Raw genomic sequence first — 24940 nt, 5'->3', positions numbered from 1 at the left:
TCTCAAGCACCTGGGATATGGACACAAACTCTGAAAAATCTTGAACTTGCCAAATGTTAATACCTAGAGAGTGATTCTCAATCATACAGCTGACAGACTGGGGTTCTCTGAGAATGTATAACTAGGAGTGTCCAGTAATGTTCTTATAGTCTCTCAGTGGTCTGCTGATGTATGGTGTCTGCGTACAGTGCATTTCTCTGATTGTTCCAAGCCCAAGTGGCCAGTGACATTTGTGTGCTGTGGCTGAAGATGTTAGTAAACACTGAACTCCAGAAGAATTTAATACATGTTATCTTGCTGTAAGAGTCAAAGGTAAATTTCATGGTGTTCTCTGCCCCTTCTGCATGACAGAACCAGCCAGCAATGCACTGTTCAGATGCATATAAACAGGTTTTGACCCTTTCTAGTTAAATTCAACACACATTCTTTTGTTAACTTTCTATTTTTAGAAACTACGTCAGATACTGTGGGAGGAACAGATTTCTGAGTATAATCCTGGGACATCTGTGGTTTCACAGTAGAGGAATTAGATACTAGATTAATATATGAGCAAACATAATATAGTTGTGGAAAATGTCTAGAAGAAGCAGATAAGAAATGATTAGCCCTGGCTTAGAGAAGAGAAGAGCCGATCTTAGATTAGACAGATTATGAAAGCAATGATAACAGACATGATGTATGTGTCTCAGTCTCCTTTTCAGTTTCATCCTTAACTTCCTCTACTGACTTCACCAGCACATCCGCTAAGCCAAGCCTCCATTGTCTTATGTCCAAAATGAAGCATTTTGACTTCATGGTCTTCCACAGTCTAGCCAAAAAAAAAAAAAAAAAAGTGAATATCTAATGATGTTCGGGGGAAATAATGATTGAGAGGTACTTTTCCTTAAGGGCCTCTCAATGTGTTCAAGGTTAAGTGACAAGAAGACAAATAACTAGATGTAAAGTTGCTCCAGTGAAAAACCTGATAATAACACTGCCTAGACACATAACATATATGATCATGTCAGATTTATCTTACAACAGGGGTGATGAGGATGGCCATGATGAGCAAAACCAAAGCCAACATGATGCTTGAGTAGTGCTATATGTATGCTCATACTACATGCATCATTCAAAATCCTCCATACTCTGCCCCTATTTAATGGAAGACACTAAAGCTTAGAAAGGTTGGGCAACGTGTCCAGCTTATAAAATAGCTAGCACTAAAGCTAGACCCTCCAGAATCCTCCATTATTGTTCTCTGTGTTGCCTCCCATAGCTACGGTTTTAAAGAGTAGTAAGGGCTTTGGCATGCTGCAAACAGGAAGAGAGCAGAATGAACATTATCTACCACCGTGATGCTGGCAACATTTCAGGAAGAGCCACAGAGACTATGAGAGGCAGGATATTCACCTCTCTGGAGACCAAAGAAGCTTGGGAAGTGGTACCTACAGGCTTTGCTAAAGAAACCAGCAGTGCACCTAGCTAAACTGGACTACAAGAGAAGAATTAATTTCTAGGAACAGGAAGCACAACCTTGACAGAAAATCAGAGTCAAGAAAAACAGCATTAGGGAGCTCCTGTGTGTGTGTGTGTGTGTGTGTGTGTGTGTGTGTGTGTGTGTGTGTTTGTGTGTGTTTGTGTGTGTGTGCATATGTATTTGTGTGTGTGTGCATATGTATTTGTGTGTGTGCATATGTATTTGTGTGTGTGTATTTGTGTGTATGTGTATTTGTGTGTGTGTGTGTGTGTGTGTGTGTGTGTGTATGTGTGTGTGTTGTGGGGTGGAGGGTTGTTATATCTTCAAGCAGTGAATCTCCTGACTGGAAAGCCTCAAGATCAGACTGGGTAGGAGACAAGATGGCATGTTGTTTGAGAATGAGTGCATCAAACCCCACAGAGCTTTTCTGGAAGGACAGTTCCTTTCTGCCTGTGAGCAATTAAATAACTCTCTAGTCCTCTGTTTTGTCTGTGGAATGGGTTCGTGGACATTTACTTTTTGGAACTGCTGTTTATGTCACATCACGTAGTGTGTATGAAGTTTCTCCTGAAACACTGACATAAAGGTTCTGTGCTGATGAGAATCCCTTCATCAGTAAGTAAGATAGACAGTTTTATTATGGTTTTTCTTTTGTTGTTGTTGTTGTTAGAATATGAGAGACATGTTGTCTCTTACATGAATGTAGGCAAATTCTAAATTGGTGTGGAAGAACCCATTTCATCAGGGTTCCACATTTCTGATACTTGTTTTATATGCTTAGGATACCATCCAATTTGTGACTTAAGATGTATGGACTCTAGCTCTTACCATCACTTCACACAATCAAACTAATTTACATGGTTGAAGTGGTCACAGTGAGGCTGAGCAGTACAATTAATCCATAGTAATATTTTCCAAGCTTGTGTTGGGATGTTAGGTTACTGTGTCGGAGGGAAGTGAGGATGTGTCAGGATCGGCAGAATATCTGGTGTGGTTTCTGGTCCATAAATGACACTATCAGAAGTCTTTTAGCAATAGTAGTACTTAACAGTGACAGTGGGAAAAATAGTAGAGTTCCAGAGAGATCTGATGATGTGAACTTTGTATCCTGTCCTATAGACATCCACTAGTAAAAGTCAAAAATTTAACTTTAGTTAAAAGTTTTACTTTAGGTATCCAACTAGTCACTGAACCTAGTGGTTGTCCTTATTGAATGTTGTTTCTTGTGCAATTAGAAGTAGCTCTTCCCCCAGTATTAAAACTAAAGAAAAATGAATGAAAAAGCTATGTTCCCTAGTCACAGCACAAAAATGCTCTCGACATGTGAAAATCAGGGTTGTTTTCTCCCATAATGTAGCTTGGGGAACCACGTTTTGGTTCTTGTGTTTTGTTTTTTTGTTTTAATATGGCGAAAGCATAAAATGGAATGGGCATGAATCTTTGCACTGAAAGACCCCTGTTCCTGGGGAGACCCTTGCTCAAGTCCCGGGATGAGCGGACGCCCCAGTAACTCGAGAGAAACCATTCTAGATGCAATATGCATGAGGTTTAATCGAGAAAAAAATCAGCATGCTGAGGTCAAGCTCATAGGAGATTGGCCCTCAGCAGTTGCAATTGAGGGCTTTTTGAAGGAAAAACCATAAGGAAAGGGGGGATAAGTTCACAAAGAATGAGGAAACTGAGTAAACATTTCAGCTCATCTCTTACAGAAGAGTCACAGGCTCTTTGGCAAACATTCTTGGTGGGGAAACTAAGTAAACATCTTAAGAGTGGGGATGATGCATTACAGCCCATCTTCTACAGAGGAGTTACAAGCTATCTTTTGGCAAACATTCTTAGTCCCTTACACAATGAGTCAGGCGCCAGGGTGGGTCAATTGTGATGAGTCAGTTTTAGTGGTCACCGGTATCCCAGACTGAAAGTGAAAGAACAAAGAATTCTATGCTGAGCTTTTTTTCTAGGTTTTTTGTTTTTTTTTGTTTTTTTTTAAAGAAAACACATTGAGTTGGGGTTCTTAAAGCACCATTGCCTGAAAGCTAGGAGAACTCATAAAAGCTTGTCTCTCTTCTCTTCTCTTCTCTTCTCTTCTCTTCTCTTCTCTTCTCTTCTCTTCTCTTCTCTTCTCTTCTCTTCTCTTCTCTTCTCTTCTCTTCTNCTTCTCTTCTCTTCTCTTCTCTTCTCTTCTCTTCTCTTCTCTTCTCTTCTCTTCTCTTCTCTTCTCTTCTCTTCTCTTCTCTTCTCTTCTCCCGTCTTCTCTCCTCCCCTCCACTCCCCCTTCTCTCATGCTTTTTCTATATCCCTAATTCTTCCCTTTCTTCCGCGCTCCTTTCCTGTAGCTGTCCAGCAGCCACAGAGAACTGGGAGAGAGAAGAATGAAACCAAGACAAAGATTTCTGATCAAGGGTCAAAGTTTTATTTTTAGCTCTGCCTTTACACAGACAAACCCCAATGAGCCATCCTTTGTTTCAGCTGGATTCTGTTGGGAAGCAAGCTCAGCAGGCGATCAACTGCTCAAGGCTCTGGTAGGGAAATGCAAATAAGGTGAGGCTAAAACCTTTGGAGGTTTGTTTAGCTTATTCAAGGCTGGGGGAAGGGCACACCTCCCCCCCTTACTCCAGTAAAACCTGATCAGTAGGTCTTAATAGTGAGTTTTCCATTCTGCGAGGAATAAAGGCCACCTTCCCTTTCCCAACCAGGTCTTCAGGACTCTCCATAAGTGGCGCATGCTTGTGTCTGTAATTACTTACTACTGGTCTCTCTTCTGTCCCTTTTCTAATTTGTTCACCCACATACTGAAATACTTCTGCTTTTCTGACATGGTAATTTATCCCTTTTTCCAAGTCTTTTTCCTTGTTTTTTTTCTGATGAAAATCTATTTACGCCTCACCTATAGCTTTAATAAAACAAGGAGTTATTTTATAAGCAGATTCTAGACTTTTATCATTTTAAAAGTCTTCACATTAAGTTGCTAGTGCCTATCTATCATCTACCTATAAAACTATCTTTTTAATCTTCTGGTGCCCTTACATTAGAATATATCTATTTTTTTATTATTATTATTTAGTGTTCTAGCACTGAATATATTGCAAGCATTCAGTGAGCATTTATGAAAAAAATACAGAAAATTCTATTGCCTGTTTTTCAAACTGAAACTTTCTCAGTATCAGTTTTAATGTTTTCTCCTGCATCCTGAGATTTATATATAAATTTTATTGCAAGAGACTAAAAAGAATGGACTAATTTGTATGTTATATGATATATGTGTTTAATAACTGCCATGGATATTAAATATGGTATATATATATGTATATATGTGTATATGTATATACATATATATAATCTTTTACATATTATATGTTCTCAATGTTGGGTTTTTAAGTTTAAGAATATTTGTCATCATAGGATATTTCCGACTGTAGGTTCTAATATAGCAATTTCGAGATTGTACCTGGGATTTGACATTTTTTCAAGTTCTCAAGTCAGGGATGGGAGAGATGGGTCAGTTGTAAAACAGCTTATACCACAAATATGAGGATCTTTCTTCAGATCCCTACTATTCACAAAAGAAGCCTGGTGGGGAGGTGAGCTCCTATAACTCTGTTACTGGAGACAGAACCCAGGATTCCTAAAGCTTACAGCTTCCTAGCAGAATTGGTGCATGCCACTGTCCTTCAAACTGAGGTAGAGAACAATTTAAAAAGAACAGCACTCATCGTCAACATCTAGCTTATACTCATATGTACATACATGTGCATATAACTATGTGGACAGATACATGTACACTTTCACATGTACGCATAAAGTCACCAAGTCATGAATATGATACTAATTTCATCCATCCACTTGATTAGCAAGGAACCAGTAAGATTTGTGCTCAAGCATGTCTGTACCTTGGAGTCATTAGGGAACACTGAAAGTGGGTATTCATAGATTTTATGTTCAGACATTTTGGTAATGTATGGCCTAGATATCAGGGTTTTTCAAAACTTTCCATGGCGTGAGTATTCCTGGCATTGTAGAGAGATAACAGTTGACAGAAAATGAGCATAATATATAGGGAAGAGAAGTTTATGAGAGTCTTTTCTTTAACCTATGTAGAAAGCTACTGGCAAAAATAGTCCAGAACATATTGTCATTTCACCTTTAGATATATCTGTTATGAACATATTGTCATTTCATCTTCAGATATATCTGTTACGAACATACTGTCATTTCACCTTTGGGTATATATGTTATGAACTAGAATAGTTATCCTCTGAGAAGGCAAATATGCCGCCTGCGCGGTGGATGTGACCCTGATCCTTGCTGTGGAATAACTTAATACTCTCCAGCTCTCTCAGTGACAACAGCAGAGAAAAGAATCCACCATGTGCTGTTACATTATCTTGTGAACATGATGGTCATACGTTGCTCATCTCAGTCTAACAATATGGCTTCCTGGAGGCTGTCTAGCTTTATGGGAACACTGAACTAAGATTGCTCTAGGGAAATGTAAGCATGGCCCTTCTAAGAGGAAAAGATGTGTGGAGAACAAGAAGACTACAGTTCAACAACAGACCCAAGGGAAGTCAGTGAGTCATCAGGCTGAGGAAAGCTCCATCTAGCCTGAGTGGGGAGGGAAAAACGAGGAAGAAGCTATCACTGAAGCAGAGCAAGTTCCTGATTTGGAAGTGTTTTTCCAATTGAGTGAACAAAAAGAAAGAGAAAGCATGGTTCTGGCTACTAACTGGAAGAGGTCAGTGTCCTACTCATTCATTCTGTAAGCATTTGACAAGAACCTTGTTTGTCACAGGTAGCACAAGGTGAAGCTGGCGTAATTGGTTACCTTTCTGGACCTCACTGAACATTTAGAGGAATGCCTTTGGAAATATTTGGGAAAGGTATTCCGGAATACAATGACCCCAGCTACTTTCTTTCCTTCTCCAGGTCCCTGCATGATAAATTCAGGCCATTTAGCTATATTGATGCAATTGGCTACATTGTCCGATAAACGGATAAGAACCACCGTGGATACAATCTATGCTGCTGCTGAAAATGATAGTGAGATATCTTTCTTATGTGCTCAGAAATCAGTTGAATAAAAACACTAGAGTCTCAGTGGGGGATATGAGAGTAGTCTATACTACTAAAAACTTATCTCAAGAAGTGTGTAGGGAGTCAGTCTCACCCTCCCTAAGCTGATTTGACAGTTTCCCATTAATACACTGGTCAAGTGGGAACTGGAGGAACGGCTGAGTTTCTCAAGGTGGAGCCAACAAAACCAGAAAAGAACAGAGATCTTCCTGAGAACAGCCAGTGCAGGAAAGATAACTTCCAACCATGACTGAATACATCACCACTTACAGGACTTGAAAGTTGGCAGAGCTGTAAGGAAGAGATAGAGAAAAGCATCCAGCCATCTCTGCAGACCAAGCACCTAAACACGAAAGAGCAGTTAGAACAAATAGAATACATTTTGAAGAAATCAGAGCTTCTAGAGGGGACAAAGAATGAAGAGAGAAGCAAGGACAGATTTAAAGTTAAGCTTGACTTGTATAACTGAAAAATCCAGTATATAAATGGAGAGAAATATAAATTTGATTTAAAAACCTTAAGACCAAATTGAAGAAATATGTCAAAGAAAGGAGGGAAGTAAATATTGAATACTTATAGTTGAAAATATGAAGGGGTTAAGAAATGGATCTAAAAATAATTGAAAAATTCAAAATAAAGACCATAAGAGGAGATTTAAACAGATATGAAAAAGTACGTCCATAAGTATTATTTTACCTGAAGAAGATTCAACTTATCATTTGACAAGTGACTTCCAGACAGTACTGATGGGCTCTTCCCTATACCCAATGTACGATTTTGAAAAAAACCTCCAAGTTGGTAAGCATCTATTCAATGGATAGCTAGTTTATGGAGGAGAAAAGGGGGGAACTGATAGGGGATATCTTATTTACAAATGAAATTCAAAGCAGAAAAACTGTCAACATGTGACTAGGAAAAAGTAGTCCCTCAAAAACCCAGACCCAGCTAATCATTATTAATTCATTAGGACAAAAGACTTGTGGGACTAGAGGTATCACTAGTGGTGGTAAGATGAAGTGTAAATTGTAGGGCTTTCCTTAAGAGAGTAATTTCACTTACGATCTCAGTAGTTCATAATTTGTATCTCACTAAATAATACCTGAAAATTTTGATAAATTTTGAGAAACTTGGACAGAATAAGATTAAAAATTCAACTCCAAACTATAGTCAAATAAATGAATTACAAGAACAATATGAATTTCTTTTCTTATCAAATGTGGAAATACTAAAATTAGTGCAGTTGCAACCATGTCAATACAAAATTGTTATATAATATGCAAATCATAGAAACATGAAACTGTCCAGAATAGAACTAATTCATATACAAAATTCTATTTCAGATGTAGTCAATGCAATGGATAAAAAAATGAACTATTTACTAACCTATGGTGAATGAGCTGACTACTTATAGATAGAATAAATAAAAATTACCACCCAAATCATACAGATAAATTAACATTAACTCAAAAGATATGATTAAAAATATTAAGTATCTTAAATAACCAAAACAATTACATTTAAACTAAGACTAAGAAAATAAAGACATAAGAGAAGTTAAACTATTTGATTAACTAAAATTTAAAATATTCTTTCTTATTTGTTTGTTTTTTGTTTGTTTGTTTGTTTGTTTTTGAGACAGGGTTTCTCTGTATTAGCCCTGGCTGTCCTGAAACTCTCTCTGTAGACCAGGCTGGCCTCGAACTCAGAAATCTGCCTGCCTCTGCCTCCCAAGTGCTGGGATTAAAGGCGTGTGCCACCGCCACCCAGCCTAATTTAAAATATTCTTAAGGTACAAAATAAACTGTGGATAATTAAATGCCCTAAATTAAAAAAAAATAATGCATGTTTCACATGAAGAGCTAATACTTCTAGTCAGTCCAACTCCTTTTACAAACTGAGGTAAGAAAAACAATGAACGTTAAAATCGGTAATCTTGTGTTGCGGGAAATACTAAACCTGCCAAGTATCTGCACGTTGCACCATGTTCCCATGCTCCTGCAGCTGCCGAGAGCTCTCTCCAGCGAGCCCCCGCAGCATCTGGCTTGCTTGTCCCTGGAGCCACCAGTTCCCTCTCTGCTGTAATCCCCTGTAACCGGTGGTCCCACACTTCAATTGCTGTGTTCCCAGCTCTCGTTCACTTGTCCCTGGCACCATGCTAGTTCTTCCTCAGCCGTAAACCCATGTGGTCGGCAATCCCACATTCCAAGAACCAAATGGAACCGCCAGCCTCTTGGTTGCATATCACAATACCCAGTAACCAAGTAAAATCAAGACTCTTAAAGCTTAGTTAACCAATCAGATTTATGTATCATTAAAATCACAATTTACAAGATGTCAATACAATAGTTTCAGAGCCAATTGATTTTGAAAAAGTTTATCCCGTTATTCTAACCTTTATGATATCATAACAACCTCTGGTTGGTCATAGCCATGCTGACTCACGACCGCCGCCATCTTTCTTCTCCTTCTACCCTGAGACGCTCCCTGTCTCTGCAACTCTTAGCTCTGCCTCCCTTTCCCTGGCTAATCCTGGCCTCCTCTGCACTAATGTAATTGGACAGGGAAAATCCTGCGTCAATCTTGAGACGTTATATACATATATATAAAATCAACAAAGTCAGAATATTCTAAATTTCATGAAAATGACAGGTGAGGCTTCAAACAGTGAATCATTTTTCTATCTTTAGTCGGGAGACATTCCCATACTTCTTTACTATGTACCTTAGCAGGTACATAAGAAAAGAAAACTTCTTCTGTGCTTTGTGAAATCTAAATTTTTGTTTTAGGAACTCAGCCTGAACACATCCCTAATGATAGAAATTCAGTGCATTCTTTAAAGTTCTGTCTAAATCCTTAGCAACGATCTCTTGATATTAAAGGATCAATGCATGGAACGTGTCTGTAAAGACCTTCTTCTTCAGCTTAACCAGGGTGATGGTATCCTGGTGTCTTCATTAGGGTTTCTACTGCTGCCTTGAAAACACCATTCCTCAAAAGCATGTTAGGGGTTTATTTGTCTTACACTTCCATATTGCTGTTCATCATCGAAGGAAGTCAAGACAGAGGACAGGAACCTGGAGGCAGGAGCCGACGCTGAGGCCATGGAGGGGTGCTGCTTACTGGCTTGCACTCCATGGATTCTTCAGCCTGCTTTCTTATAGAACCAGGACCACCAGCTCAGGTACAGAACCTCTTATAATGGGCCGTACCTTCCCACAGCAATAACTAATTTTAAAAATGCCATACAACATACAATTACATTTTAAGGAGTCATTTTTTTTTAAATTAAGCTCCCCTCCTTTCAGATAACTCTAGTTTGTCAAGTTTGCATAGCCAGAGTACTTGGTAACAAAACTATCTAAAAATTAAAGAATGAAGTATGATGCAGCCTTTTCGAAAATTCAATCCCAGTGAACCCAGAGACTTCCTGTCTGACAATTGCAATGTATGTGAAACAGGAGTGAGCCAAACATTCTAAAAGAAAACATATTTTCACATATATGAAACATGTACTGTTCTCATGTGGTTTGAATGGCACTGATAAAGTATATGCAATATGTTTTCCCTGAAATGGTGACATATAAAGTTAGACAAAGGGACACATAAAGTTTGGCTATCAGAAAGAGAACAGACGCAGCATTGAAAATTGCAATCCTATGCAATGATTAAACTTTTCTTCTTATTCTTTCAGTTTATACATTGTCATTTTTCCAATCATATTTCAACAAACAAAATGTAATGACAAGAAAACCTATAATAAAATGTTAAAAATAAAATTTGCATAATAGAGACTGCCTTCCTGGTTATGCGAAAAAAAAAAGCAAGAATATTTGTAAACATGTCTATTTATTCTGGAATGGAAATGATGTTCAATTTCTCTTTACAATCTTTGAGTTTTGTGCTTTCCAAAGTTTCTTCACTAATCACAAATTAATGTAATAATCAGAGAACTTTAAATAAATAGAGTAAATGCTGTTTGATCAGTTTTTAATATACTGAATGTTGAATTAGGTTCTTAGCTTTGACCTCTTCATTTCTAAAATATTATTTGTCTGTATTCAGACTAAATGCTATCAGATGGAGAGATGGCTCAGAGGCCAAGTGCACTGGCTACTCTTCCAAATGTCTTGAGTTCAATTCCCAGCACGACATGGTAGTTTATAAACAGATATCTAATGAGATCTGGTGCCCTCTTCTGGCCTCTAGAAATATATGCAGGCAAAACATTGCGCATATAATAAATAAATCTTTAAAACAAACTAAAAGACAGTCTACATATTATCAAGCTTTTCTTTGAATTTTTAAATATGTAAATAAAATTGTTACAAAAATACATGCAAAATTTAGTTAAAGCTCAAAAGACACCTCTGATTTTTAATTAGCTTAGCTCAAGTTCTAGGAAATGTTACTGAAAACTGACATGTTTTGACCTTGTAGACTCAGAGGCCATGCAAAGTTCAGTTAGAAAAAGTTCAAAAGCAGGGCCAGAAACATTGAACACTGTGAGACATTAAACAAATTACAGCCCCAAAATCACCCTGTGTGACAAACAAGCTTCATTTTAACATAGAGACAAAAAGATTGAGCTGTTCACAATAGCGGACTGTGTCTGTTGTATTTGGGTTTCCAAATTTTATACCTGGCTGAGTTTTGATCACCCGAAGCTAGCTACAAAATGAATATTTTTATATGAGAATAAAAAAGCAATTATATATGTACGAGATACATGTTTATAGTTCATATGCAAATTAAGTTAATGTAAATTTTAAGTGTTCCAAACCCCTTATCTCTCAAATATTTTATGTTCAATGAAAATACCAACGTATCTCTTACAGTTAATGATGACGACCTTTTTGCCTATTCAGGAATAATGAAAGTATTTGGCATAAAGAACCATTTTATTGCCGTTATGAGCTACTTGATATTGCACCTTGCTTTTTGTACCTCCTTTGAAATTAATTTCCCCAGACATATTTTCTCTAGTTTCTCACTGTGTACTCATAGGCTAGCAAGCAAAATAATATTTCTATATGTTTACCTTTTGCTTGCCTTTGGACTATTTTTATGGAGCTAATTCTTACAGTGAGAATCTGAGGTATAGGAAAATAAACAAAAATATTATGTAGGACACCTAGGAGAGAGCTATTTATGTATATACATATATAGAGATATATCAATGACTATAAGTACATTTAAGTCTTATGCCACTTATAGGATTTTACTTTTAAATATTTATGCCAATATTAAGATAGTAACTGGACACATTGCTGAGGACCCTTAGCTAGCCCCCTACTTCTCTGCAAATACTGTAATCAGTTTCATTTTGTATGTGAATCTTCTAAGTAATTGGATGACCCTCACTCTCAATAAGATTAAATAGTTCCCTTGTTTATACTCCTGGAACTTACCAATTTAAATTAATACTATCTAGGAAGATAAATTGAAGCTCAACCTGTTTGAACCTCTTCATATCCCAAAATAATGGAGTTAGAAAATAATGAGATTTCATTGAATTATGTATTAGCTGGTTGTACTGCAATGAGTTTTTAACAGGACACGGGACTAAATTAATTTATCGTGTGGACTGTCAGCAAATGCCAGTGAGATAAAGTTAGATAAATGTGGGGAATTATGAAAACAAACTTTCCACGTGTTTCACACAAGAGCCATCATATCTAAGGCTAGCAGTGAAAGTATTTAAATTCAAATTTACATTTTGTTGACTTGAAATAATTTTTAAAATGTGATGTTTTGAAAATGTGAGGTTTTAAATCCAAATTTACCAAGATCAAGAGATTACATATTCATTCAATAGTGTTAGACTAACCCTTAAAACCTAAGCTATCTTAGCCGTGCCTGATATGATGTGCACTGAGCTGTAAAAACACTCCAGAAAGAAACAAAACAGCAACGGAAAAAGCCTTGGAATATTGCCTGGAAAATATAGATTTCCCTTGTGGGGGGGCAGATATATTCTATCAGGCTGGCCCCCAGTCAAAGGTGTTAAAAAATACTAAATGTTTTTGCTTTTGTTCTTATTTTGATTGATAATGGAAAACAAATCCCACTGGAAGAATTCAAAGCCAGAATTTAAAGCTGGAAAAAAAACCAAAATATTATGCAGTCTTTGGTTTCAGCTTAAGAGAGACCTGGAGCGTGTTAGGTAGGGGAATACAAGTGTATGTGACCACATTTTATTCTATGTGTGAAATTCTCAATAATAAAAAAGCATAGTAAAAATAACTTTCATGCGCTTGTTACTTTGATTTCTCATGTTTTTAAATTATTAGATATTTTCTTAACTTACATTTCAAATGTTATCCCCTTTCCTAGTTTGTCCTCTTAGCCCAGTTCAGAATACCCCAAATACAATTCATAGAACACATGAAGCTCAAGAAGAAGGAATACCAAAGTCTTTGGTCCTTCTTAGAGGGGGGATCAAAATATCCATGGGAGGAGTTACAGAGACAAAGTGCCGAGTAGAAACTGAAGGTTTTAAAGACCATCCAGAGACTGTCCCACCTGGGGATCCATCCCATATACAGTCACCAAACCCAGACACTATTGTGGATGCCAACAAGAGCTTGCTGACAGCATCCTGATATAGCTGTCTCCTGAGAGACTCTGACAGTGCCTGACAAATACAGAAGTGGATGTTCATAGCCATCCATTGGACGGAGCACAGGGTCCCCAATGGAGGAGTTAGAGAAAGGACCCAAGGAGCTGAAGGGGTCTGCAACCCCATAGAAGGAACAACAATATGAACTAACCAGTACCCCCCAGAGCTTCCAGGGACTAAACCACCAACCAAAGAGTACACTTGGAGGGACCCAGCTCCAGCCGCACATGTAGCCGAGGATGACTTTCTGGGACATCAATGAGAGGACAGGCCTTCGGTCCTGTGAAGACTTTTTGCCCCAGTGTAGGGGAATGCCAGGGCAGGGAAGCAGGAGTGGGTGGGTGTGGGGAACAAAATAAAATAAAAGGGAGGGCCCGGGGGAAGTTGTGAGGAAAAGATGCCCACGCCCTGCCAGAGTTTCTCTATTCTCTGGTCAGTCAGGCGTGGGGAGACTGACAGGCACTTTCCACCGGGCCTCTTGGGCATTGCCTCTGACCCACACGGCGGGGGGTGGGGGGTGGTGGAGAAGGGGCAGCCTCAACTGGGACCCACCCTGGAGTTACCTTGCTATCACTCCAGGGTTGAGGGACAGAGGGGATAGGGAAGAAGTTCCCAACAATGAGCAGAGTGTGCAGTGGGCCTTGATGGAGCAGAGCAGAGACTCTATGGTTATTATAGAAATGCAGGGAGAGAGGAGAGAGAGAGAGAGAGAGAGAGAGAGAGAGAGAGAGAGAGAGAGAGAGAGAGAGAGAGAGAGAGAGAGAGAGAGAGAGAGAGAGAGAGAGAGAGAAGATAAAGAGGAAGGAGAGAGGAGAGAAGACAAAGAGAAAGGGAAGAGAGAAGAGAGAGAAGCGAGAGGACAAAGGAGTAAGAGGGTAAGAGTAAGAGCAAGAGAGCGGTGGGGCTAAACACCCCTTTTGATGGTCTTCACTGTTGCTAGGTAACTGGGGAGGCATGTAGACTGAAGGTCAGAAGCTTGGGCCATTGCTTATGTGACCACNNACCATGCTTCTCTTGTGGGGGCTGTGGGAGGTGGTACCTTAGGCAGGGGCTGGAGTTCCAGGAGCTTGAAGGGAACGCCTACTGTGTCATGAAAGTGAATTATCACTATTGGGGTTCAGACCTCAGCTCGACTGGAGACCAGCCTGCAATTCCCCACAGGTGGGTTAGTGAGCAGGGAGATGGGGAGGGGATAGGGAGGTTTTCAGACTCAAAAGTGTTGTAATTATCACTGTAATTATTATTACAGTGCTGTTGTTGTTGTTGCTGCTGCTGCTCTGGTGGTGGTAAAGCCTGAATCAAAGTTTTGTATATTCCTAGTTATGTCTCTCTACTTTTTCAAAATCTATTTGTTTCCTTTGTAGAAAGGTGCATTCATGCTGATGATTCTGTATGTCACCTACCACGTGAGGAGGAATGTGCTGAAATTAGGTTACAAAAAACAAAACAAAACAAAAAACAAAACACACACATACACACACACACACACACACGAACCCCCAAAACAAAAATCCATACTTATCTTAAACATTTATCTTAACATTTGTTTGAAAAAACACAGTAGCACTTTAAAATATTTTTGACTGATATCTCTTATGATAAGATTGATTCATGCTTGTTTTAAATTAACATATAATTAATTCAAATGACATAACAAAATATTACACATGTAATAATATGCATCCTAAATATATGCCCAACTTGTGACAGTTATTTTTCTGGGTCTGGGTTACCTTATACAATATGATCTCTGTGGTTATATTAATTTAGCTGCAGAGTTTATTATTTCATTTTTCTTTACAGTTGAGTGAGACTCCATGGTGTATATGTACCACATTTTCATTATCTGTAGGATGTTTCAGTTGTTTCCATTCCCTAGCTGTTGGGGACAGAGCAGCAGTGAAGATGGCTGAGAAACATATGTGGAATGAATTATGAGAAAGCTATCTCAACTGCATTCATTTTTATGTTATATACCCATTGCAGAGTGGTATTTGGTCAAACCAATAGGATTTTCCCCTTCTATTTTCTACTTTCTTGACTTTAGAAAAACATTCAAGAATGTTACATCTTTTGCAAAACTAGATAATTTTAAGCCCTTGGGCTTATTCTGTGACCTAAAGGGCCTTGATTACTGAAAACAGCCTTCACATTCATGTCCTCACAGATACTTCTCTTAAATACATAATGATCATGTTAGACTTCTTTGGGTAATTCAGAATAATCTCAACCAGGATCCTTAATTTACCTGAAGAGTCCTTTTGCTCTTAGAGAGGTTGAGTATCCCGTCAGTTTCCATGGACATCTTTGGGACAAGAGAAGCCTTTTGTTTTTGTTTGTTTTGTTCTGTTTTGATTTTCAGCCACAGTATTGGACCACCAATGGTCAAGTGGTTTCAGAAACCCTGGTACCCTCATACCTGAAGACGAGAGGTGTTTCATTTACTCCTGACAAGGTTCCTGTCCTGGGACATGTGACCACAACAGACACTCCATGGAGAGAAATATGACAATTAGTCACAAAAGGGCAGTGCCCAAAGCCCCTCCACATGCAGATCAGACATTCCTAACATCTCAGACAAAGCCAATAGAAAGCATTTGCCTTTTTGACCACAAACCACCCCAAAATGTCTATAAGACTCTATCCACAAGGAATAAATCCCCCAAGAGTTATGTCTTTAAAGACCTTCTGTGAGTGGATGTCATATAGAGCTGTAACCCTTTGGGGAAGAGTTCTCTCCCAAAGCCTGCACAGCTGGAAGCGGCTCCAGCCTACCACAGTTGATGGCCCCTGACCTTGGTTCCTAGCTGCTGTATCTGGCAGGCTCACTGCACCCCTCTGTCAGCTCGCTATACCCCTCCACCAGCTGTCTGTACCCCACTGGCCTGCTGCACAGTGGCAGCCATGGAAGACATATGGAAATTCTCCTAGATCCAACTCTGCCAGCCATATGGAGCAGTGGGGCCTCTGAAGGTCAACTCCTCCTCCCCTTTAGAGAGCGCAACCCTTTAGCCCCTCTGGCCTGACTGGAGCCCCACATATCTCAGCATAGTGTCCAGTAGTACACAGATCAGCACCAACTCACTGCTTGGCTTCCTTTAGTCATCCTTACCCAGGTCATGTGTTACTCACTCTGTGTTCTCCCAAGAGCCTCTGCACAGTCTAGGCATTGCTGTCAGCAGGGAGCAGGGGTTTGTTTTGTTTTATTTTGTTTGTTTGTTTTCTTTTTTTGTTTTGTTTTGTTTTTAGTGTTTTTATTTTGTTTGTTTTGCGAAATTGCACTCTATTCATTTTCAGACCCTCGGCAACACCTTTCACCTGGCACATGGTAGACCCATTGAGTATAGTAATTAGAAACAAATGTGTCCAGTGCATTTGAGAACTTCATGAGTGCTATAACCACACAGCTGACCATGAATAACAACTTTGGCAGAAGGGTTATTATGTCTCATGCATTAGTTGAAACTTATCAGAACAATTTTATTCAGATTTTAAACAGTAGCTGAGTGTGTGGGCATTGGTTCCAGACTGCCTGGGTTGAATGTCAGCTTTAAGATTTGTTAGCTATGACATTGACCACAATTAAAATAAATAAATAAATAAATAAACAAACAAATGGATGGAGAGAGACAGAGAGAGAGAGAGAGAGAGAGAGAGAGAGAGAGAGAGAGAGAGAGAGAGAGAGAGAGAGAGAGAGAGAGAGAGAGAGAGAGAGAGAGAGAGAGAGAGAGAGAAATGGCTTGACATTTCCTTAAATTCAGGTGGCAAAAGCTAACATTGACTTAATGGGAGTCTGGTGAAGAATAAAGAGACTCATTATGGCATATAAACTGCACAAAGGGGTATTGGCTGCTATTATGATCAACAAATATTCATTGACTGATGGCTATAGATAGACATTCTGATGGAATTTCAAGTATAGTTTATTATTATATAATCGATCATAATTTAATGGTACAAACTTCAATTACTTAATTTCTAATTCAGTAGTAGGTTTAAAGAATTTACTAATTGTACCTTAAACCTGGACTCTTGACACTAATTTTAGTATTGACAATTTAATGTTACATAAGACCCTTCCTTCATATGTTTGTGAGAGAGACAGAGACAGAGACAGAGAGACAGAGAGACAGAGAGACAGAGAGAAAGAGACAGAGACAATGATATCAACTGACTTGTGGCCAAACATGTATATTTCTAATGATTCTTTACTCTGGGAAAATGTTGTCTAACTTGACTGAAATTAATCCTTATAATAAATATTTGAGTACTGTAAGCATAGAGTAGGACTTAGTGGAGAGGTTGAGAAGGGTATCCGTTTGACAGAGATTAAAAAGAAATATCTTTCATTGTGAACTAACATGAGCTTCTTTTGAGTGCTATCCCCAAGAGAAGGCTTATCAGAACTCTAATTAATAATACTGCACTTCTATTTGTAGAGAAGTCCCATTTTTTCTTTTCTTTGAAAATAGATATTTTTGTCTCATAAAAGACGTCTTGATTATGGTTTCCCCTCCTTCTATTCCTCCCAGTTCCTCCTCACGACCCCTCCCATCTGGATCCACCCCATTTCTGTCTCTCATCACAGAGCAAACAGGCTTCTAAGAGATAAGAAAATATAATAAGGTAGAAGAAAAGATCTAATACATCAGAATAGGACAAAACAAACAGAAGGAAAAGAGCCCAAGAAAAAGTGAAAGAAAGAAATATAGATGCATAGACCTACTCATATGCACAGTCAGGAATTTTATTTTTAAAACCTGCCAATTGGAAGCTGTAATATATATGGAATGGACCTGTAAGATATAAAATACAGAAAAATATATAAAATACCACAAATATAAAACTAGGATAAAGTTTAAAAAGAAAAAAAAAAAGATCTGACACCACATTACGGGACAAGACACCTTCCCAAGAGGCCACTGAGTTCATTTTCTGTTGTCCACCCACTGCTAGACATGTAGCCTCCTCTTAAGAGTAGTTTGCTTCCCCAGTGAGATTGGCTTAAAGAAAAAAAATAATTTTCATTTATTATTATTTTTTTGCCAGTGGTTATCAATTGAGGATAGGGTCTGAATTAGGGATGTCCGTTTCTCCTTCCAGCTTCTAGGATTCTCTCTGGAATGGAGCCAGGCATGCCCAGTACATTCTGTGACAATTTCTGTGAGTTCATGTGCGCTTGGATCATGTTAACTTAGAGGACCTTGTTTTTGTGGTGTGCTCTGTCCTCTCGGTGTCTTATATTCACTTGCTTTCTCTTCTTCAGGGCTCTCTGAGCCCTGAGGGGAAGGATTTATAGAAACACACCATTTGGGATTGAGTATTCCAAGGTTTTCCACTCTCTGCATGTTGTCTAGCTGGCGGTCTGTATTTCTTCCTATCTCTGCAGGAGGAAGCTTCACTGATGACTGAACAAGGCCCTGATCTATAAGGACAGAAAAATGTCATTCGAGTCATTTCATTCCTAGATACTTTTATTAGAACAGTAGTATTTGGCCTTGACTTAGGTTCTTGGTTTCCCAAAAAGTGTTGGGTATGGGTTCCATCTTATGGGCTTTATGTCAAATCAGATATTGACTGCACTTACATATCTTATAGGCAGGGTACCACAATAGATCAAAAGGGTTGTACCTGTGTTGGTGTGTTTCTCCTTTGGTACCAGGCAGAGAATATTTTTCCACCAAAGGCTCTAGAATAGAGGAGAAGGCTTTGTGTAGGCACCACTTTGGATTTATCATTTCCTTGAGTTATGTAGGCGTTGTCTTTAGCAATGGGGCCTTGCTGTCAGTTTCTGAAGTGCCCCTGCTAACCTTGGCAATAGCTCATGTTTTGGGGGATTCCCATAGAACCATTTGGACAACAACTCAATTATATGTAACCCATTAACAGTACTGGAAACTGCTTTATGACAAGAAATGTCTAGCTGGAGCTTTGTCGCTCCCCACCTTATTTGGGTGATTTTGTTAGATCACCTTGATACATGTATATATTTTAGGAAGCTTCTACCTTATTAGGGTCCACTATTACCCCTCAGATGGCTGTTAAATTTAGCTGTCTGTCCCCACATCCCTCCTTCATCCCCTTTTCACTTCTCTTCCCTCTTTGATTCTGATCTTCTAATTCCTCTATTCTTGCCAATACGTTCAGAATGATCTATTCCAGTTTCTTTTAGTTGAAAGATATATGTCCCAACCTTCAGTACTTTACTCTATACCTGTCCTCTGTGTTTTTATGGGTAATAGCTTGATTATCATTGACTTAACCCTAATAGGCACATAGAAGGGAATACAGACCATATTTGTCTTTCTGGGCTGGGGCTAGCTCACTCAGGATGACTAGTTTTCTCTAGTCCCATCCATTTAGCTGAAATTTTCATGATTGCGTATTTTAAGTTACTGAGTAATATTCCATTAAGAAAATGTACCACCCTTTAAAATCTATTTGCCTATTGAGGGATATCTAGGTTGCTTCCATTTCTTAGCTGTTTACAGCAGCAATGAACATAGTTGAACAACGTTGGTGGATGGAACATTCTTTAGGTATATATCCAATAGTGGTATAGTTGAATCTTGAGGTAGATTACTGTCTTTCTGAAAAACTGCCACCCTTATTTTCATAATGAGTGTATGATTTTGCACTCCCACCAGCAATGGATAAGTGTTCCACTTACTTAATACCCTCATCAACATGAGATGTCATTTGTTTTCTTGATTTTAGCCATTTCGTTTGGTGTAAAATGAAATCTCTAAGTAGCTTTGATTTGTGTTTCTCTGATGACTAAGGATACTGAGCATCGTTTTAAGTCCTTCTCCGCCATTTGAGTTACTTCTTTTGAGAATTCTCTGTTTAAATCTGTACTCCATTTTTAATTGAGTTGATTTCTTAACAATTAACTTTTGGAGTTCTTTAAATATATTAAATCTTAGCCCTCTAATAGATGTGTAGTTGGTAAAAATCTTTTACCATTCTGATTTGTCCACATGACAGTGTCATTTGCCATGCAAAAGCTTTTCAGTTTCCATGAGTTTGTAAGCTTTCCGTTGTTTCTGTCATTGGTATCTAGCTTTAATTCATGATGGTCAGATAGGATGCAGGGTGTTATTTCCATTTCCTTTTATCTGTTAAGACTACATTTGTGTCCATGTATGTGGTCAATTTTAGAGACAGTTCCATGAGGCGCTGAGAAAATGGTATATTGCTTTTATGTTTGGGTGAAATGTTCTACCAATATCTGTAAAGTCCATGTGGTTTGTGACATCATTTAGTTACAGCAATTTTGTTGTTGTTGTTTAGCTTTTGTCTGGGTGACAAGTGTATTGGCAAGAGTTAGGTGTTGAGGTCTCCCACTATCAGTCTGTGAGGCTTAACATGTGATTTAAGCTGTAGTAATGTTTCTTTTATGAACCTTGTGTTTGGGTTCATATATGTTAAAAATTACAAAGTTCTCTTAGTAGAATTTTCCTTTAATGAGTATGTAGTATCCTTCCCTACCTCTTTCAATTAGTTTTTAGTTTAAATTCTATTTCATGAGATATCAAAATGACTACACCAGCTTGCTTTTTAGATTTGTTTTTGAAAGGTACTTTTCCTTCATTTTATCCTGAGGTGATATCTACGTTTAATATTAAGGTAAAGCAGATGGGTGAATTCTGTTTTCATACATTCTGTTAGTTTCTGTCTTTTTGTTGGAGAATTGAGACCAGTGATTTTGAGAGTTTCTGATTCCTGTATGAATTGTTGATGTTGTTTTGGTGGTGCTGGTGGTAATGCTGTGTGTGTGTGTGTGTGTGTGTGTGTGTGTGTCCCTCTTTTGACTTGCTTCCCTGTGGTTACTTATTCCTTATGTTCTCTTAGGTATGGTTAACCTCTTTAGGTTGAAGTTTTTCTTCTAGCATCTTCTAACACCTTCTGTGGGGTAGAATTATTACATAAATATTGCTTGAATTTTTTTCTCATGGAATATCTTAGTTTCTCCATCAATTGTGATTGAAGGTTTTGCTAGGTCTTGTCAGCTGGCCTAGCCTGAGCAGTATCTTAGATCTGCACAACTGTGCATGAGCTTCCTGCTGTTTAGTCATAACTGAGAAGTAGGGTCTTATTCTAGAAGGTCTGACTTTATATGTTAGTTCATCTCCTGTAGCTTTTAATGTTTTTTCCCATTCATTCTGTATGTTTAGTGTTTTGATTGTAACGTGTCGAGGGGAATGTGGGGATCTTTGGGGGGAAGGGTCCATTATATTTGCTTTGTTTCTTATATCTTAATAGGCATATCCTTCTTTAGGTTAGATAGAGAAATTTTCTTCCATGACTTCGTTGGAAATATTTTCTGTGCTTTTCACCTGGGTTTGACTCCTCCATTCCTATTTTTATTAAATTTGGTATTTCATAGAGCCCCGCATTTCCTGGATGTTTTATGCCAGGAGTTCTTGATCTTTAATGTTTTCTTTGACTGAGGTATTAATTTTTCCTATTGTGTCTTCTATGCATGAGATTCTTTCTTCTGCCTCCCGTGTTCTGTCAGTCAGACTTGCCTCTGAAATTCCTGCTAATTCCTAAGTTTTTTATTTCCATATTTTTTAATGTTTCAAAAAATTCAGAGATCTACCTGTCTTTGCTAAACACAGATGATAAGCCAACTGGATGGGACCCCCACCTTGAAATTACCATTCCGACCATACCTGGGTTTGGACCTTAACTGCCTTTCTCCCAGGCTGACCTTAAACTCATAAATCTCCTGTCTTTGTACATGCCATTTTTGTATCGTTCTGACAAGCTGGCTCATAGTGTACTGTTCTTTTAGACCTGTGAAGTCCTTTTACAATTCATATTGCATCCTTTTGTTTCACATCAGTGAGAAATTGTATATTTTTGAACTCAGGTTTTCAGCATCCGTTCTGGCAGCCTTAAGGGCTTGTCCTTAAGGCCACAGCATTCTATCATTTTCCTGATATTCTATCATAGGCACACACTTGCTTCCCAGACTCCTGCTGTCTCTGATTATCATGGAGTCATTAATCAAAGGAGGAACATGAAAATAGGTACACTATTATACCAACAAGCCATACAGCCACAGCAACCATCAACACTCGTGTAGGCCCACTACCTGCTGACTGTTCCAGGGGTGGAAACCACATCACACCCTCCCTATCATGGTCAGGCTGGACTGTGCAGGGAGCTGACAAGTATAGGGATGAGTTGGGGAAGAGCAGTTGAGGGGATCCGCGGGAGGTAGAGAAGCAGTGTCCCAACAGGCTAGGCCTGTTACCTGAGACTGAGGGCAAAGAATGTGGAGAGGCCAAAATACCTAGTTTGATACAGAGAAGGGGCGTGAGACTTGGGGGTTGCATTGGGAGGAGAAGAGGCGAAATGAAGATTTGAAGCTCACCTACCCACTCTGCTGGCCTACTTGCTTCTCTGGCAGGGTAGGGTAGTGAGTTCCCCAGGGATGTCTGTTGGGGTTGGGAGCTGGGATCATAGGTTGAGTGAGGACAAAGGTTGGAGGAGATCTGTGTAATCTTCGGGAGATGGCAGAAAGGGCAGGGATGAGACTGTGGGATTTGGAGGAGCAGAGGGAGTAGTAGAGATCTGCAGTTACACCATCTGCTTCCCTGGCTGACCTGACCTGGTAAGTCATATTTTCCTGTGGCTCCTTTCGAGGATCGGTGACGAGGTACTTGGTGAATCTGGTGCTTTAAGCTTTTCTGTCATGTTTTATAATCTTACCGTCTTCAGAATTTCACAGATGGTGACTCTTTCTGGAGGTTAGATGAGCAATTAAAGCTCTGTCTGGTTGCTTTGTGTCAGTACATATGCTATCCACATTTCATGCTAAATGAGAGCAAACCACACAGTTTTCACTTGCCTTACTTTCCTCTTTGGGAATTTAGGAATAGAAATAATACTTCTTCCTGACTCTGGTGAGGAATGAGTCACGGGGAAGATGTTATATCCAATTCAGTTAATATCCACCAAAGCTGGCTGAAGGCATAGATCCTCAAACCTGCTTCTAAAAGTAAGTTGGTCTAAAACTGTCCTCAGTAGGAGGTCACAGCACAGAATCAAATGATGTTAAAAACAGAGGCTACGAATTAACCTTCATGTAATTACTTACCCAGAGGTGCTTTGCTTGACTTAAAGGAATAGGTTTCTACTCTGCACACTGTTCATCTACTGTTCAGCTTGGCTGAATCTTAGCTGCGGCACGTATTTAACATTCATTCCTGTTTTACTACCTGGAATTTTATCTAATGAGTTAGGCAGTGGTTGAGTGTTTGAATAGAATTCATGATAACTTGGGTTTGGTATTTATTACTGAAAAAGACAGGAAAACAAAGAATATTGCATTGTACAAGAACCAGAAAGGATTTTGATTAAATTCAACAACTTTATTGCATATCATGTCTATAACAGAGAAACATCTACATATGGAGGGTAAATCTGGATGATCTAATAATACAGTCATTGCCTGGATGGAATTTATAATAAAATTAGAGCAGACAGAGCTGTATTGTCAATGCCTGGATCGGGAATCAGTAAAAGTCTTTTAAACAGTTAGTAAATGCCATGAGAAGAGTGAAGTGTTGATATTAGACTCCAAATATGGATGGATTTTTGAGTGAAGGAGATGGAAGAAAGGTCAGTGCTTTGATTCACTCTAGGTTAAGCAGATGTGGGCATTGAGAGGAGGGTTTGTTGGTGTTGAGCCTGGCACATGCTGTCTTGTGATGTGAAAAGCCAACTGGGAAAGCAGCGTGGTGTGCTTCTGAAATATGGGACTACGGAATACAGTCCACAGAGAAAGGTACAAAATGAGGCTAGACATGAAGTTTAAGGACAGATTATAGAGGTTGCACATGCTGTAAAACTTGACTTTAGGCAATGAGAAACATGAGCCTTTGAAAATGCAGGCAGTATCATGCTGGTAAATTTTATATCATAGTAATCAATTTGGTTTACAGTCCTCCACTATAGAGACTTCAAACCAGTCTGCTCATCCGAGATCACTGGACTGAGCTGGGAAGAGACACATAGGGCATATGTTATCAGATTGTGTGCTGACTGCAAGGCGCCATGTTCAGGGCCTGGAATACTCAGAGGTTTCTTTTAGAATGGTTATATTTAAATCATCTTAATAAATATACTAGAGGCAGAAGGAAATGCAGATAAAAGATGACAGAATGGGTGGCAACATCTGACAGAGAAGGAGAAAATGCTCAATGAAGAGAAAGGTTTTGAGTCTGGGGAGTGAGGCTCTGTGTCATGGTATCTGTGACCTCTAAGAAACCTTATGTACATTTGTGTATACATGCACTGTAGGAAATGATTGTCTATTAGATTTTTAAAAATTATTTTATTAAATATATTCTTCATTTATATTTCAAATGCTATCCAGAATGTCACCTATACACTCCCCCCACCCTGCTCCACTGCCCACTCACTCCCACTGCTTGGCCTTGGTGTTCCACTCTATGGGGAAGATTGCAAGACCAAGGAGCCTGTCTTCCCAATGATGGCTGAGTACGCCATCTTCTGCTACATATGCAGCTAGAGACACGAGCTCTGGGGTACTGGTTAGTTCATATTGTTGTTCCACCTATAGAGTTGCAGACCCCTTCAGCTCCTTGGGTACTTTCTCTAGCTCCTCCATTGGGGGCCGGGTGTTCCATCCAATAGCTGACTGTGAGCATCCACTTCTGTGTAAGCCAGGCACTGGCATAGCCTCACAAGAGGCTGCTACATCAGCATCTTTCTGGCATGTGCATTAGTATCTGGGTTTGTTGGCTGATGAT

Source organism: Mus pahari, chromosome 17 (genome assembly GCF_900095145.1).
Source record: "Mus pahari chromosome 17, PAHARI_EIJ_v1.1, whole genome shotgun sequence".
Taxonomy (NCBI): domain Eukaryota; kingdom Metazoa; phylum Chordata; class Mammalia; order Rodentia; family Muridae; genus Mus; species Mus pahari.
This window is presented reverse-complemented; position numbering follows the sequence as displayed.